The sequence below is a fragment of the Cebus imitator genome, unplaced genomic scaffold (genome assembly GCF_001604975.1).
Source record: "Cebus imitator isolate Cc_AM_T3 unplaced genomic scaffold, Cebus_imitator-1.0 Scaffold89, whole genome shotgun sequence".
Taxonomy (NCBI): domain Eukaryota; kingdom Metazoa; phylum Chordata; class Mammalia; order Primates; family Cebidae; genus Cebus; species Cebus imitator.
The window spans coordinates 2,464,448-2,479,429 of record NW_016107404.1 but is presented as its reverse complement, the minus strand read 5'-3'; the positions used below and the strand labels follow the sequence as shown (position 1 = coordinate 2,479,429).

Sequence of the window (14,982 nt, the reverse complement as noted above, 5' to 3'; positions counted from 1 at the left end):
AACATTGTGGTCAGTGGGGAGGCCTCTTAGATTTGCCTTACAGTGAAAAGGGATGGTGTAATTTCACTGTTGCCACCAGCCATAAAGTTGCAGACAGAGAAACTACAGATGTGGAGCAGATGTGCATACTGATCATTTAAAAAGTTCTTTGTAGAGAGCTCTCATAAAAAAAAGTGACTGTGATAAATGTCTGTTTGGTGCTCACATTCTATTCTATTATTTAAACAGGATCATTAACTTATTTGTACTTTACAATCTATTTTATATATTCCATTAAAAACTATTTATTACTACATTATTTCTCTTGAGTTTGGGAGGATGACAGCTTTGCCCTCCCTCTAAATTTAGGATGAATTAGTTTACCTTTTCCTTTTTCTGTTCTAGATGGAGTTGTTCCAAAGGATGGGGAAACACCTTCCTTGAAAGGAGCATATCTCACGGAGGCAGAGTTAGAGCCAGGTAAAATCTGAGCCCAGCCACTTGCACTAGTTAATTTCTCTGAGCCTTCGTTTCTTATTTGCAAAATGGGGCTAACATTATAATCCATAAGTTTGCTGTGAGAAAATGTGGGAATAATTATAGAAGGCAGCTAGTACCGTATCTGCTGCATTATAGGTCTGTTCTCTTCCCCGTCCTGTGGAGGAGGCCAGGCCACTAGAAAAACACTTTTAGCCCCACAGGCTTTTGCTTTTAAGTAAAATGAGCTTTCTATTTGTGGGTATCATGTGAAGATTCTTAGATAGACTTCTACAAAATTTGGAAGGTATTTTTTAGGAAGATCTGACTTAGAATTTGGGTTATGTGGCATATGATAAGAATCACTTTAGGAGATCCTGGGAAGCCTCAAAGAAATAGGCAGTCATCATACAGGAGCTGAAAGTAGGGTTGAACAAGGGGTCCGAATAAACGTCATTTAGGAGAGGCCTGCCATATTCAATAATATGCCAATTGATGGAACAAAATGAAACATTGGTTTCCAATAGGTCTTAAATCAAAAGCCACAAGGGTAGGTGCTTTGCAGAGCAGGTATGATTTGTAACCAAATTGCCTCACATATGGGCACCCTGTAGATTTCTCTGAACAGAAGTATAGCAGGAACCTACTTTTTAATGAATAATGGTTACTGAGTCGTTCAAACATCCCAGAATAGTCAGTGGGAGCTGAATGTTCTCCCTTCAGTTCTTAAGTCATACAGCCACAGCTGTGGTTCTTCTGCAGGGGCCACAGAGCCCTTCCTCTGCACTTGGGAAGAAATCTGGTGTGCCGGGCCCAAGAGTGAGTCTTCTGGGGGTACAAGAGACACAAAAACAGAAACTTTCCAAGAAAAACACACTGACTAAACCAGATGACAGAGCAGAAAGCATTTCCTGATAAGGCAAAGGGTAATAACTTGGTGAGAATTACACACATAATTAGTTGTTTTCAAGGGCTAGGAAAAGACAGGCATTGTCAGTGTTCAACAGAAGGTAGTTTCGGATTTATTAACATGAATATGAGGGTTTGGGGTTATTTGTGTTTGTGGTACAGAGCTCAGACAGAAAGTCTTTGTTTGCTGCCTGAAGATTTAGTAAGTCAATTTGGTTCCAGCCTTCTATCTCATCCACAGACAGTATCTTCTTAAACAGGATACTAGATTGCATGCATGAAGTTAAGCAAATGTGGAGTAGGAAAATCACCTTATCGAAACAGCTTTTGAGGTATCCTTAACTCACAAGAACATTAGGACATTTTCAGACTTTCTCACCAATAGAGGACATAAATATTGAAGGCAAGATGTAAAGCTATACAAACCTCTGTGGCTGGAATAAATATTTTGTACTTCTGGAAAGTCCACCAGAAGACCACTTCCCGATTCAGATCTGTATCAATTAATGGAAGAAAAAAATAGGTTGGATTAGCCAAACAGTGGATGTTACTAAGACATACTGATGTATAACCAAAATTTAAAAACAGAAGGTGGTTCTGAATTTAACTTGGCTTTAGATAAAATACAAAACAGGAAAGAATGGGAGTCCTCTGTTCTAAAATTGTCTTATTCACCCAGTGTAGCCAGTCTACACTGGGTGAATAAGACAATTTCATAAGAAAACGTTTTGAAAGAATATCAGAGGAAATTGCAAGAGCAGAAGAAAGTAACAAACGCATTGCACAAGAATTTCAGAAGAACCAGGGTCAAAAATACAGTCAGAATCTGGCAGCTTTCAGGAGGAGGTGGAGCATAGATAAGGACAAAGAGGATGGAAGGGAGATAAGCCAAGTCCAAGGTGATTTCAGACTTTCGCTGAGTCAACAAACCTTGCTTCTTTTTACTTTTACTCTTTTGGTGGGCTCTGAATGGTTCTTTTAATCTATATTCAGGCAGAGTAACAGGCATGAGGAATTTATGATGATGTAAAAGTTGCCAGAAACACTCACTAGGCAAAAACTTTTCTTCCAGCAGCCTAGGTAGGACCTCTAGCTAGAGAAGTTGTGTTAAGGCATCTCAGTAGACCATCAGTGGCATCTGGAAGAAGGAGCTCCCAAAAGCCTCTATCACTCACTAGCAGGTTTACACAATTCACTGAACAGATTAAATAGTTTAACACATTAGTCCGTTAACTAGATTTTGAGAAAACAGGGCAGTTACATGTTGGCAGAGCAAAGAGAGAATCAAATTCTGGAGTGTGGAATGTTTACCCAAAATAAATAGGAGTAGCAGAAACTAGGCGCCCGAAGGGAGCGCATTTGTGTGAAAATGTTTTTGAATTCTGATGCCTACAGCTGGATTTTAATGTAATTCAAGTCTGTGAGAATGCAGGTAGAAAACAAAAGCAGCAATCAATTGTTTGCCTCTTCTTTAAACCCTGTTTATGAAAATAAAATTTATTAGTATTTTAAGCTTAAAACCCTTCAAGATGATGATATCCTTAGTTCTTATATGTCACTAATACACTTAAATAGGTTGCAAATATGATGGAAAGTGAGATGGAAGAGAGAGTGTTTTAAGGCTGTGGGTCTGTGAAAATCCAAGGCCAGATGCTGCTCACCTTACTATGGAGCAGGCATGTTAAGGAGCTCAATCTCAAGGACAGGGTCAAAAGGAATGAGCCAGGGTGACTCTTTTTGGAATATAGTGACCGTGTGTTACTCACTCATAGACTCAACCTGCTGATTAACACATGTTGTCTCTTTAATTGGAGAATGAAGTAGTGCAATTCCTGTTTATAGTTGAGGAAGCTAAGGCTTGCAGATACTCAGTAACTTGTTACGTAGCCAGTTGTGGCCAAAAAAATAGAATTTGTATTTAGTTCTGTCTGATCCAAAATAGGTGTTTTCCAGGTATGCACCCCTCCTGCATTGCATTTTGATCAGTTTTGAATTCTTGCGTATTATTGATTGTCTACTTCACCAACATCAAGTAAAAAAATGTATCGCGGCCTATTTTTAGCTTATCTACTATTTTATATTGCCTATATCACCAGTTCCTTAGATTTGCAAAAGTTATGAAGTAAATGTAAATCATAGCTGCAATTGCATTAGTGTATTGGTATGGTGCCCTTTCATTGAGTTTGCAGGAGGTGAGCCGTCTTTAGGAATATCCAGTTGTAGGAAGTTCTTTTTCTTTTTTTGTTACTCTCAAAAATTATTTGGTCATACCTTATAGTAAAATACTAAGTACTCTAGTTCTGCTAATTCCTAGATTGAATATTAAAGAATTCCATGACAAAGCAAACTTCAAAAAATGACAATTTTGATTTTTATATTTTGTTAAAAATTTTAAAATATTATTAAAGTCAAAGAATAAAATCTGCAGAGGCTGTTCATTGGATGTAATTCAGCCACATGTGTTTTTGGTGCAGATTTTTCTCCTTTTCAATGAAAATGTCTTTCTATTTTCTTGACTTGATCACTTTGGTGTCACGGTGCTTTAAACTCAGTGGTCGTGTGTCAGCCTTTTCGTAAGTCAGTTTCTTGCATCCATCTGGGGAATGGCAGAATAGCTTGGCTTAGGCAATTCCATGCTTTACTCAAAAGATGATGGAGACTTTGAGAATGAAAGAAGGAAAATCTCCATTACATACTTTTTACTTTTGTAAAAAAGTAGCTTCCCATGATAGGGCCCGAAAAAACATTTTGTTACGGCATGTGAAATGAGAACAAGACGAGGTGAGAGGCCTTTAATCTTTATGCTCTCCTGAAACATGCATGACCAGCTCTAGGATGAAGAAGGTGAGAGGTTTGTGTTTTGCACTCACATCTGTCTTTCCATCAGCTCCTCCCACCCAGCTGTGTGGTCTTCTTGTTGCTCAGAGCCCTACCTTTTGGCTTGGCCGCCGCAACTGTATTTCTTTTGGCTAAATGTTCCATGCCCCAGAATTTGATTTTCTCTTTTTGCTCTGCTAACACGTAACTGCCATCTTTTCTCAAAATCTGGTTCAAGGACTAATCTGTTAAACTATTCAATCTGTTCAATGAATTGTGTAAACCTGCTAAGGAGTGATAGCAGCTTTTGGAGACTCCTTCTTCCAGGTGCCACCGGTGGCTGCAAGATGCCTTAAAACAACTGAATATTCTCCAGCAAGAAGCCCTGACCCAGACTGCTGGAAGAGACGTTTTTTTTTGTTTTGTTTTGTTTTGTTTTTGCCTAGTATGTGTTTTTGGCACCTTTTACATCATACATTCCTCATGCCTGTTACTCTGCCTGAATATAGATTAAAAGAACCATTAAAAGTCCACCAAAAAAGTAGACAAGCAACTCTGAAATTAGGGGATGGGGCTGGAGTATGGAGGACACAAAAGAGTCTACATTAGCCCCAAATCTAGCCAGCATATGGGAGTAGCAGCTGACACAGATATCTAGAAAGCGAAGCAAAGGCTCACAGCTTCTGCCAGTTTGGGGAGTGTAGTCTGGCAGCCCGGCTTCCAGGATCAGTTTATTCATTTATTCATTATCTTATTCTTTCATTCTTTCACATTTCTTGTGCAGCTATTATGAGTCAGTCACTGTGGTTAAATGCACCAACTATGCTGTCATTTTCATGGTTGGAAAAGCAGAGTCAATTTACAAAAAAGAACAAAGCTAGGGATTCTGAAATAAAGATTTCTAATTTGCTTTTTTCATGCAGATGCCAATTATCTTAAACTGATATAAAAGAGAAGAAACTGAAATTTTAAAATATATATTTTTATAAATGTGTACCATCTAATTATTAGCTAAAAGTCTTAATCTGAGAAGAGCTAACACAGCTTCTACTGTAATAATAATAATCAACATATCATTTATTGAGTATTTACTATACATGCCAAACCACTGTGCTGTGTGTTTAATGTGAATTTTTGCATTTAATCCTCAGGAAAAAATTCTATGATACAGGTTTGTTATTATCTTCTTTTCCCAGATAAGCAAGCAGGTTAAGAAGTGTTGATCACATAGCTTGAATTTAGAGCCTGAAATTGAACCCAGGCAGTCTGATTCCAGAGTCTGCAGTCTTTTGTTACTGTTACCTGCCTTTACTTCAACCACAGGCAGTTCATGACCTGTGATGGATCAACTTGATTTTTTGACTTTACAATGATATGAAAGCATTTGGTAGAAATCACACTCGAGTACTTATACAACCATCTGTTTTTCACTTTCAATATAGCATTCAGTAAATTACATGCGATATTCAACATCTTATTATGCAATAGGCTTCATGTTAGATGATTTTTCCCAACTCCAGGCTAATAACATAATTATTCTGAGTATGTTCAACGTAGGCTAGGCTAAGCTATGATGTTTTGGGAGGTTAGGTGTATTAAATGCATTTTTGACTTATGATTTTTTCAATTGCTGGTGGATTTATCAGGATGTAACCCCATCATAAGTTGAGGAGCATCTGCATTTTTAAAATTTCAAACCCATACAATTAGTTGGGTGTGGTGGTGAGCATCTGTAATCCAGCTCCTTGGGAGGCTGAAGCAGGAGAATTGCTTAAATACAGGAGGTGGAGGTTGCAGTGAGCCAATATTGTGCCACTGCACTCCAACCTGAGTGACAGAGCAAGACTCCATCTAAAAAAGAAGAGAAAAGTCGAAAGACTAATACAATGTAAAAGTGATAATGATACGCGCACACATATGTTTATTGCAGCACTATTCACAATAGCAAAGACTTGGAACCAACCCAAATGCTCATCAATGATAGACTGGATAAAGAAAATATGACACATATGCACCATGGAATACTATGCAGCCATAAAAAAGAATGAGTTCCTGTCCATTGCCTTCTCAGCAAACTAACACATGAACAGAAAACCAAACACTACATGTTCTCATTCAAAAGTGGGAGTCGAACAATGAGAACATATGGGCACAGGGAGTGGAACATCACACACTGGGGTCTATTGGGGGGTGGGGGGCAAGGGGAGGGATAGCATTATGAGAAATGCCTAATGTAATGGGCATAGCAAACCACCATGGCAAAAGTCCTCCTACCTTTTTTTCTGTTAATTGCAACACTGATATTTTTAAAGAAACAAGGTCAGTGTTCTTAGAATATCATATAATCTACACTTGTCTGGTTGTTTCCTTATGATCAGATTCAGTTAAACATTTCTTTTTCCAAATCAAAAATACTACAAAGATGATGGGTACTTCCCAATATTTCCTATTAAAAAACAATCTCAACTTGTCTGGCTAACCACAGGATCTCTCTGTTATGAAGGTACCTTTTTCCTCTTTCTTTGATGTTCAAATTGCACCAAATTTACCCAAAGAAAACTTCCAAGCCAGCCTCTGGCTGGCATTTGAAACATATTCTTTAGTGTTTGAGCATTTCCTTACTTTTTTTTTCTGAACAATTACTTTGTACTTTTCGTGCCTTTACCTGGAATCATTCATTTCTCAAAAAGCTTTGGTGCCTTTTAATCAGGAATGATATTTAGAAACTAAGATTTGGGCACTAGTGTATTCACTGATACAGGATTTTCATTGTTTTAGTATATTTTGTTTTCCTTCTTATTTATTATGGTCACAAAACACAACATAGGATTTACTACTTTTAGGTCTTTTGAAAGGGCCTATAATACATATGAATAGAAATAGAAACATAAGTTCATGAATATTATTATTTTTATCACATTAAATTATAAATTTATATATCAAAGGGCTTTTTTTCCATCTCTTCTCATTCCATGTTTGCAACTTCCTTTTTCTACAACTTAAATGCATTTATTAATTGCTTGATTTTACACAAAATAATTTGTTAACATCAATAAAAAACTACTCAGATCAAGGTTTCTTTGCATTTCTTTTATTTTTAGATTCCATCTTACTCAGAGTATATTGTCAGAGTGCTGCATTCAAAAGTTATTTGAATTACCTTTTCTGACTTACAAATTTCGGCTATTCATTTTCTTCTTTTTTACATTTTATTTTCTGAACTGAAAAGTATTTATCTGGTCGTTCCCACAGAACCTGTATTCTTGACCTACACTTTTGTTGTTCACTCATTCATTCATTCACTCACCATGAGAACCTGGTTCAGTTTTAGACATTGAAATATAACAGTGAGCTGGAAGGGGAAGTCTCGCTCTCATTCCTTAGGGAAATGAACAATAAAGATAGTAATTGTAGTGGTTCATAAATTCTGTGGAGAAAACTTTGATAAGATAAATAAAGACTAAAAACAGGGCAGAAAGAGCTACTTTGGAGTGGGAAATCAGAGATGGCCTTTCAGAGGTGGGGCTTGCACTGAGACCTCAGTACAGAGAAGAGAGTCAGTCAGCTGGCAGAGTGAGTCATGCCCCAGGCACCGGCTGTAAATGAGACGCAGAGTATTGGGAGGTGAGAGCAGGGAGACCATCCTGACATCCAAAGAGGGACCCTTAGATGGTGGTAAGGAGTTCAGATTTTATTCTAGTTTATAGGAGATCAGAGGAGTTTTACTAGCAGAGAAGCATGAGATCTGGCTTGTATTTTTCAGAGATCACTCTAGTTGCTGAGTGGAAACTGGATCCCAGGTAGACACAGGTGAAAGTGATAGGTCCAAGTTCAAAAAAAAAAAGAAAAGAAAAAACAGAGACAATTAAATGCAACATGTGATTCTATTGTCCCCAAAACACGCTGGTGAGAGGATTTGGCTGAGAGTGAAGCAGTCACAGAAGGGTTGAGAGAGAAGCGAATCAATTCAGGATATGGTTGTCAAAAGGCATCCTCAAAAAATTATTTTTGAAATTTGATCGGAGTGTTCTAGTTATAATGAAATTAAATTTTCTTTTGTATGAGAATTCATGAGAGAGAAATTAAAAAAAAATTCCTAATCTTGAATTTACAGAAAAATTGTAAGTACACTACAAATAACTCTTTTTTTTTTTTTTAACACCATTTTGGAATAAGTTGGTGACAGGATTTTCTGTCTCATCCTAAACCTTATAGTGCACTTCTTTTTTAAAAAATTTTTTCTTAAGATGGAGTCTCGCTGTGTCACTCAGACTGGAGTGCAGTGGTGTGATCTCAGCTCACTGTAAGCTCCCGTTCAAGTGATTCTCCTGTCTTAGCCTACCAAGTAGCGAGGATTACAGGTGCGCACCACCACCCTCGGCTAATTTTTGTATTTTTAGTAGAGATGGGGTTTCACCATGTTGGCCAGGCTGGTCTTGAACTCCTGACCTCAAGTGACCTGCCTGACTTGGCCTCCCAAAGTGCTGGGATTACAGGCGTGAGCCACCTCACCCAGCTCTTATATTGTATTTCTTACCAACAAAAGCATTCTCTTACATAACTGCAGAATAAAACCATAAAAATTAGGAAACTAATATTGCTTGATTACTGCTTTAAGTCTCAAATCCCACTGACATTTTGCCAGTTGCCCCAATAATTTTCTGTATAGAAAATTCAAGTCAGAATCACATGCTGCATTTAATTGTCATGTCTCCATAGACCATGTCAAATCAAAACAGTTCCTTGGCCTTTCCTTGGGTGCACCATCTAGACACGTTTGATGATGACAGATCATGATTAGGTTTTCATTTTGCATATCTTTGGCAGTAGTATCATGGGAGAGATGCTGTGTTCTTATTGCATTCCATCAGGCAGTGCATGGTTTTTATTTGTTTCATATATGATGCTGTTCACTTTAATCCCTTATTTAAGGTAGGGTCTGCCAGGCTTATTTACTTTAAATTACTGCTTTTTTATTGGCAACTCATATGTATTTTGTTGGGAGGTACTTTGAAACTTTATAAGCATCCTGTTGCATATCAAATTCTCCATTTATTAATTTCTGCATTTACATGAGTATGAATTCATGGTTTCCCATTTTATTCAGTAGCTTATAACCTACTACTATCGTTATTTATGTTGATATAAATTATTCCAGATTTGGTCTGTAAAAGCCCCTTCAAGCTGGTTTCTGTGTTCTTTTGACATGTTCCCATCCTTACTTTCTGCTACAAAAAGGTATTTGAAGTACGTCTTGTATTTTCATTGCCCCAGCCCTAAGATCAGCCATTTCTCCAGGAAGCTTTAGTTTATTTGGGTGGAGAAAGGGAGTTAGAAGTCAAGATCTAAAAGCTGGTTTGTTCATTATTTTATTATTGTTATTATTATTTTTTGAGATGGCATCTCGCTCTGTCACCATTGACAAGACCTCGGATCACTGCAACCTCCCCTCCTGGGTTCAAGCGATTCTCCTGCCTCAGCCTCCTGAGTAGCAGGAATTACAAGAACGCGCCACCCATGCCCAGCTAATTTTTGTATTTTTAGTAGAGATGGGGTTTCACCATGTTGGCCAGGATGGTCTCGATCTCTTGACTTTGTGCCCCTCCTGCCTGCCTTGGCCTCCCAAAGAGCTGGGTTTACAGGCGTGAGCCACCGCACCTGGCCTGTTCATTATTATATTTATATAGTTTCAAAGCACCTCCAAACAAAATGCATATTAGTTGCAAAGGGAAAAGCAGTAATTTACAATAAATAAGCCCAGCAGACACCACATTAACAATGTCATTGTTATCCACTCAATGAATGAATCTAGAGAATATGTGTACATGTGCACATACACACACACATACACACATTTACATCCATCTGCCCACCACTCAATCTAGAAAACCACTTTTTTACACTGATACTTCCAATTCTATTCCAACATGACAGGATTCAGTCTAGCTTTTCTCCCTTTTTATATTTTCAACCACCTCCTCCAAAAGTGAGAAATCTGGCTTCATCGATCTTTAATGTATCGATTTTTTCAATTGCCCTGTTTGTGACCAATCTGCTGCCCCCTACCCCATGCAGATAACCTCCTGAACCCACTTGGATTTGGTTTAGGCATCCCCTAACCCACCTTCCCTCTCATAATCAGCCTATGTAGGTGCCCTTTTTCTCAGATTCCAATGCCCTGTAACAGGTTAATCTGTGTGGACACCAGCTCAGACTTAGTGAATGCAGACCAAACCTCTGCTGCAGGACCCTCACCACGCCCCCAGCTGCAGCCCCCATGTCTACTTTGTCCTGGTTCCAACACTGTGTGCCAGTCATTTTTAGTCTCCAAATAGTGTAATTTGGGATAGAAAATTGTCTTAGTACAACCTAGAAAAAGAGCCTGAAATGAGGATCTTTATGCAGGAGAAATCTATAGAAGACCCAGAACCTCCTGCCCGCATGTCTTAAGCTTCTACCATGCCGTTGTGGTCATGGTCCTGGTGACTAGCCAAACACAATTAAGGCCTGAGAGTAACAAAAGATGGCCCACATCCACCAAAATGCTGCACGAATTCCTGCTTGCTCCCATCACGTGCCAGCACTCTTATCTCCTTATGATGGCCAGGGTCAGGTTCTCCTGCCAGTGTGGAAACTCCTTTCTTTGCCCACTGATCTAATGCAAGAAGTGATCAGGTGACAAGGAAAGCTTTAGGTTGGTGTGACTTTTACTGGAGGTGATGGTGAATGGGGCATTTCTAGTTCTAGCCCTTGGCTACTAGATCCATATAGTCTAGCTATTGGGGACATAAAACTGATAAAAGAGCCATTGGTAAAAATTCAGTGCTGCATCCTAAAGAATTGCTCCTTATCTTCAAAGCGGTGTCTTTAAGAGGTCATTCTAACTATTTGTCACGCCAGTAGCTTCTTGATTGTGTAGTATTGGTATGACCAGTAGATTCTACAGTCATGTGCCCATAGTTACATCTTTTTTGCCATTAAGTAGGTCTCTTAATCCAAATTAATGTCATGCAGTGATGAATCAGACAGTGGGGCTGGCTGAGGCACTATATGAGCAATAAAGGTGAGCTCATCTCTAGAAGACACATCACTTCTGGTCAAGATAAGTGATTGCTCCTTCCAGGATGTGGGGGTCCATCTTAGAACGCATTGCTGCTGGTCTTGCCTTGGGAACTTAGTAAACTCTTAGGCACTTCCAAGCAAAGTGGCTTCAATTGCCCAAGGGCTGACGGTAATGCTCCAGGAAAAGTTGCAGTGTGAACTGTTGTCAGGAACACCTACAGCCTCCAGTAAAAGGGATTTCCAAGCATTTGGCCTTTTTAGTTCTTCATACCACCGCAGGAAGAATAGGGATAATATTCTCTGATGGCCAGAGAGGCCAGCCTGGTAAAGCAATTGAGTGAAGCATGCCAAGTTGGCCAGCTTGAGAGCTAACGCCCAGCCTAAGGGAAGTACCAATTTGTTATTGCCAGCATTGTCGGCTCTTACAATTTCTCATGAGAATCTGACAATCTAGATTTATTTTCATGTAAATTGTCTTAATTTTTAAAACACTGACTATTATATTATCAGTTTTTTAAAGCAGAAAACAGATGAAATTCCCAAATTAAGATAGATGGAGGAGGGAGGATGGCAGAGAGCGGAGCTGCAGGAGCAAATGGAAGATAACCCAGCACAATGACCGGTTCAGAGTTTTCAAAAACACTCTGGGCCAGTAGTGTGCAGGCATTATATTAGTCTGCTTGGGCTGCCATAATAAAATATCATAGACTGGGGGCTTAAACAGCAGAGATTTATTTTCTCCCAGTTCTAGGGGCTGGAAGTTCAAGGTCAGGTTCCAACATGATCAGTTTCTGGTGAGAGCTTCTTTCCTGGCTTATAGACAGCTGCCCTATTGCTGTATATTCATGTGGCCTTGGCTCAGTGCATGCACATGGAGAGGAGAGAGAACTCTCTGGCATCTTTTCTTATAAGAATACTAGTCTTACCAGATCAGGGCCCTACCATTATGACCTCGTTTCATCTCAGTTACTTCCTTAGAAGCCCCATCTCCAAATACAGTCATAGGAAGGTAAGGGCTTCAACATATGAATTCTGGGAGGACATAAACACCCAGTCCCCTGCAGGCATCAAATAAAAAACCTTAGATAAAACAAAGGAGGCATGTCCCACAACTAGCATTAAAACACCGGTGTTTGACCTCTGATACAAACAGCAACTAACTGACTGTGTATAAGGTTGGCCCTATATAAATGTGCTGTACTTCTGTGTCCCAAACTGTGAGTCAGTTAGATAGTATTTGGATCACAATATTTGATTTACTGTTTAATTGATTACCCTGAGTTTTTACCGGTAAAAAGGAATAATGAGAAATCTGGGAAAATTATAGAACTGGAAAATATGTTGCTAAGATTTTCACTTGAGATGAATTGTCTGGTTCAACAAGTATTGACCTAGTAATTGTTCTTTTTGATTTCACATGGAGCTATGTAGTTTAAAGGATTATGCAGAGGAGCAGAAAACTAAAAACAATGTAGAATTGAGAATGAAAATTAGGCACACTGTCACTCTTAGTGTCAGAGTAAATTTACATGTCCCAGCTGATCATGAATTTTAATAGAACCTTCCATCAGAAACCAAAAGGGGGCTCAAGGAACTTAAGATCATATTCCTCTGGCAACCAAAGTAATTGCTCTATATCTGTATAGAGCAATTGTAGAAAGTAAAAAGTTCCTCTTCAAAGTTTTGTAGAAAGTAAAAAGATCTGTAGAAAGTAAAAAATTCCTCTGTATTGTATTGAAGAAAGTATTGTAGAAAGTTCCTCTTCAAAGTTTCCCTTCTTGTTAAGTAATAATAATAATAAATGTTAGAAATAATAGTTTGTTTTAAAGATTAACTTTCTTAAAGCCATCTTGCTTTTTGCTTACAACTCTTTGTTAAGCCCTATTTTAGGTAGCTGTTAGACATGCTCACAAGCACATATGTTCTTGTACTTTAACCAAGATATCTGTGCTGGACGTGCTCACAGGCATGTCCCAGCTCTCAGCCTGTGCTCCTTCCTTATTTAGACTTCCTCTTTTTTTTGTTCTCCATTGCTTTTACCTATTTAGAGAAGTTTTAAGTTGTTAGCCAATCAAGTTCAGTTTAGATTGTGAGGTCTAGCTCCAACCAACAGAGGTCAGACACAGCAGTGAGGACCCAATACACAAAGGATAAATATGCCTGCCTTTCCTTTGTTCATTAGCTAACAAAAGCACCCTTTCTGCAGAAAGTAAAATTGCCTTGCTAAGAAAACTTTTTGTCTGAATGCTAATTTTTCCTTGCAGTACCTAGGAACAAGAATTTTATCTCCAACATGTATTAACACCAAAGTGTGGTTACAAACAACTTCAGTACCACCTGTGAACTTGTTAGAAATGCAAGATTTTGAGCCCCACCGCAGATCCACTGAATCAGAAACTCTAGGAATGTGGTCCAACAACCCATTTTACCAAGTCCTCTGGGTGATTCTGGTGCACATTATGGTTTGAGAACCATTGCTGTATATTAACAAGATGATAGAAAGAGATGAACCCAGGAGAAGGGGAAGCAGCTGACCTTTTACTGAGCTTCTCCAATGTCCCAGGCACCCTAGTAGGAGACTCATCAGCATCAGGGTATGAAGCCAAATCTATCTAACTCCAAAAACCATGTGTTCATTCCGTTTAGTCAAATTCCCTTCAAATATGTATGAAGTATCTCAATTGGACCAAGTGCTGCATATATGTTATTCTAGTTAATCTTTACACAGATATTAAGAAGTAGGTTATATTATTTCTATTTCACAGATGGAGAAGTTCAGACTTACAGAAGCTAAGTCGCTTTCTCATGTGGCATAGACAGTAAGTGGCATAGCTGGGTTGATACAAAGTCCATGTTCTCACGTTGCCTCCCTACACCAAACTGTTCCCTTAAATTTTAAAATCTTCTACCTTTGGTTGCCTTTCCTTACCTATTGCTAATCTGTTTTGCATGTTAGAGGATCTCATCTTTATCAACTGGCATCCTTCACCTGAACCACAGAACACAGGAAATGATTTGAATGATGATTCTCCCAATTCTCCTATGGGTAGCACTTAGCTAGTGCCAGGATAACTGTGTGGCAGTGGGAACTAATTCACTACATACAGTGGAAGCCTTGGGCATCAGGGCTCACCGCTTTCACAGAACCCCCATCAGGAAAGCCTATAAGACATCTGAGAAACTCTTCTTATTCACCCACCTGGCAATTCACTTTGCTGTCTTCTTTCCAAGTTTCTCTTTGAATATCTTCCTTTAGTCAGAAAATTTGGCAAGAGAACATATGGTGTAACTGAGAAGACATTGAGCCAGGCCTCAGGAGATTTAAACCAAACACCTCTGCTAGGCAGATGTGCCTCACTTGATAATTCATTTTCATTTCCTGTTTTTTTTTTTCCTCTTCACAGGGAAAATGTGGTCTGAATTAATCGATGTCGAGGACCACTCTGTCCAGTTCCAGCATGCTACTGTTTATGAAAAGAAATTAAGCACGGCTGTCAAATCCCCCTTCTTCATCCCAAAAAGGAATTGAAAAGGGAAATATAAGTAACTCATTATTATGTGCATGTATGTCTTATTTGAGACCCTTTGAATATTCCTCTCTGTGGTTTTCTTGGTAGTCAAAATTATTTCTTCAGATGTATTTTTGGAAGGAACTTAGTTCACAAAGTATTTTCATTTAGTACTCAAGCTAGGATAAAGAGCAAGGCTTGTGGTTATTCTAACCATTCTTAAGAAGTC

At 38.7% G+C, this 14,982-nt stretch overlaps 1 long non-coding RNA gene across 1 annotated transcript; it reads left to right on the top strand.

The window, feature by feature from the left end:
• Nucleotides 1-385: 385 nt before the first annotated feature.
• Nucleotides 386-14,801, top strand: LOC108308887. Its single transcript, XR_001827086.2, has 2 exons — nucleotides 386-459; nucleotides 14,649-14,801. It is a non-coding gene; the product is annotated as an uncharacterized LOC108308887 (long non-coding RNA).
• The last annotated feature ends 181 nt before the right edge of the window (nucleotides 14,802-14,982 follow it).